Raw genomic sequence first — 3,536 nt, forward strand, 5'->3', positions numbered from 1 at the left:
AGTATGGTGGTTCCTCAAAAAACTGCAAATAGAACTACCTTATGACCCAGCAATCCCTCTACTGGGTATATACCCCAAAAACTCAGAAACATTGATACGTAAAGACACATGTAGCCCCATGTTCATTGCAGCACTGTTCACAGTGGCCAAGACATGGAAACAACCAAAAAGCCCTTCAATAGAAGACTGGATAAAGAAGATGTGGCACATATACACTATGGAATACTACTCAGCCATAAGAAATGATGACATCAGATCATTTATAGCAAAATGGTGGGATCTTGACAACATTATACGGAGTGAAATAAGTAAATCAGAAAAATAGAAGAACTACATGATTCCATACATTGGTGGAACATAAAAACAAGATTAAGAGACATGGACAAGAGTGTGGTGGTTACCAGTGGTGGGGGGAGGGAGGACGCAGGAGGGAGGGAGGGAGAGAGTGAGGGGGAGGGGCACAGAGAAACTAGATAGAGGGTGACAGAGGACAATCTGACTCTGGGTGAGGGGTATGCAACATAATTTAATGACAAGATAACCTAGACATATTTTCTTTGAATATATGTACCCTGATTTATTAATGTCATCCTATTAACATTAATAAAAATTTATTTTAAAAGAAAGAAATGCAAATTAAAACCACCATGAGATATCACCTCACATCAATCAGAATGGCGCTCATCAACAAATGAACACAGATTAAGTGCTGGTGAGGATGTGTAGGAAAGAAAACCTTCCTACACTGCTGGTGGAAATGCAGACTGGTGTAGCCACTGTGGAAAACAATATGGAGATTCTTTAAAAAATTAAAATCAAACTGCCTTTTGACCCAACCATCTCACTTTTAGGAATATACCCCAAGAACACCATAGCACAGTTTGCAAAGGAGAAATGCATCCTCATGTTTATGGCAGCATTGTTCCCAATAGCAAAGATCAGGAGGCAGCCCAAGTGTCTTATCAGTGGACAAGTGGATTAAAAAGCCTTGGTACATATATACTATGGAATATTACTCAGCCATAAGAAATGATGACATTGGATTATTTACAATAACATGGATGGACCTTGATAACATTATATTGAGTGAAATAAGTAAATCAGAAAAAAGTAAGAACTATATAATTTCATACATAGATGAGACATAAAAATGAGACTCAGAGACATGGACAAGAATGTGATGGTTACCGAGGGAGTGGGTGAGAGGAAGTAGAAGAAGGAGGGGGTGGGGTGAGGGGAGGGGCACAAAGAAAACCAGATAGAAAATGTCGAAGACAATTTGACTTTTGGTGAGGGGTATGCAACATAATCAAATGTCAAAATAATATGGAGATGTTTTCTCTGAACATATGTATCCTGATTTATTAATGTTACCCCATTAAAACTAATAAAAAAAGAATGACTTGAATATCCATCACAAAATAAAAAGTATTCATGTTACATCAAGAACCATACAACTACTCAGAGAAAATTCGAGAGCTGGATACTTTACTACGTGAAGCCAAAGAAAGTGCTGTGCATAAAGAAAGCAAGATTATAAAGATGGAGATAGAACTTGAGATGACTAATGACATAATAGCAAAACTTCAAGCACAAGTTAGTGAGTCAGATAAATGCCTTGAAAAAACAAAAGAAATGACCCAAGTACTTAAGGCCAAAATTGCTTTAGGAGTTAAGCCCTATGAAGAAGAAATTGAGGATCTCAAAATGAAGCTAGTAAAAATAGACCTAGAGAAGAAGAAAATTGTCAAGGAGTTTGAAAATGAGTTGCCTTAATTCAACATGACTTTATTGGCATAAACTTTCTTTCTAAATGATATCTTTCTTTGCATTAGTTAACTTTAAAAATATTGTTACTGCTTTTTAAAATAACAATAAACATTTGTATTTAAAAAAAGAATATATTGTGCTCGCTTCGGCAGCACATATACTAAAATTGGAACGATACAGAGAAGATTAGCATGGCCCCTGCGCAAGGATGACACGCAAATTCGTGAAGCGTTCCATATTTTTAATAAAAAAAAAAAAAAAAAGAATATAGCCAATAGTATATTTTAAGTTTATTCAATTGTAAATTTTATTATATTCTAAAACCAACAGAATTACTTAAGACTGAGGACCCAAGCAATAACCCAGGATTATAAAAGAAATCTATGTGGAAAAATTTTTTAATAAATTAAAGCAAAAGGCAACCTTTCTGGCACAGAAACACCTAATACCAAGCTGTAGTGTGATCTAATTGATTTTCACTGCCTTTAAAACTGTGGATTTTATATTTAGCCAGAAACAAAAGCATTTGCATCCAAATCAATAAAAAGCTGCTGTTATATAACTTTTTTCATCATACGTTATCCCTGTACCCTGATAAGCAATTTGCACTGCCAGTTAGAACAAAGCAACAATTCTACTGAGGTTAACAATGCATTGGAATTGCATATTATATTATCTTTCATTAAGTCATAAGAAATTTACTTCAGGGTTACTTGTATGCCATTTCTTGAGACCAGCTTTGCAGAGAAAATTCCATTTGCTAATAATTTTTTTTTTTTTTTTGCTAGAAGAATGAGAAATCTGAACTGTAAGAGTCAGGTCATGAGCTTAACCATTTGTCTGCCCAGCTGTTGTGAAGCAATTTCTTCCCCATGCTCCCACCCCGACCCCCCTCAAGAAGAACTGACTCAGAGGCCTGCTTCCCACCACATGGCCAGGATGGTGGCAGCCTGCCCCAAGGGACCTCACACAGCAGGCACTAAATCATATGGTTTCTGCCACCAAGTGATAGTAAACACTAGGAGTCACACAGCAACCAAGGCAAAATTTTACAGATGTTATACCAACCAGAACCATGTTAAGCTGTTGGATTCCAGGATGCATGCAGTAAAATTGGTTGTCTTCTAAATGATTTCTTCTAAAAATGTAATTGCTTTGTTCTGGGTTCACAAAGGCATGAGAGAGAGAGCATGATTTTCCTCCCCTACTGCACCGCAGAGTCCAACTGCAAGTACAAGGGCTGGGAAAACAATAAAGTCGTCCTCTTTTATCTCAATGCCAGATAGCTTTTCTTTCCTTGGCTTCTAGACAAAATTCACTTATTCTAATTACCTTCTAATCTGGTGGTGGCCACTACCTAAAACTGTATAAATGTTCCAGTGAAACTCTATTGAGCTGCCACTTGTGTCAAACTGGCCAGGTGACTGTCCCATTCAGGGCTGTGGTTCCATTTCACCCACACAGAGGCAAGTACATATTGCATGCACAAGCACAGTGGGCAAGAAACTGTGGTGGAGACTAGCATATTGCAAAGCACACATGAAACTCCCCTTGGCATACTTCATAAGATCACAGTTGTAATTTTAAACCTAAAGAAAGTTTTGTACTAGACTGTAAAAAGGAGCTCTGGGTAGTTATCCACAAAAAGGCTTTTTGTAACATATAATTTTAATTATTCTAGAGTATTATTAGCCATGTAAAATTCATGTAAGCTTAAGTATTTTAATGAGAACCCCTCTCAACATCTAGAGTACCATTAGTAACAA

The 3,536-nt window shown here is 36.9% G+C and overlaps 1 non-coding gene across 1 annotated transcript; it reads left to right on the forward strand.

The window, feature by feature from the left end:
* Nucleotides 1-1,906: 1,906 nt before the first annotated feature.
* LOC136390170 (U6 spliceosomal RNA) lies at nucleotides 1,907-2,013 on the forward strand. The gene has a single exon (XR_010748605.1). It is a non-coding gene; the product is annotated as a U6 spliceosomal RNA (small nuclear RNA).
* Nucleotides 2,014-3,536: the final 1,523 nt, after the last annotated feature.

Source organism: Saccopteryx leptura, chromosome 1 (genome assembly GCF_036850995.1).
Source record: "Saccopteryx leptura isolate mSacLep1 chromosome 1, mSacLep1_pri_phased_curated, whole genome shotgun sequence".
Lineage (NCBI taxonomy): Eukaryota > Metazoa > Chordata > Mammalia > Chiroptera > Emballonuridae > Saccopteryx > Saccopteryx leptura.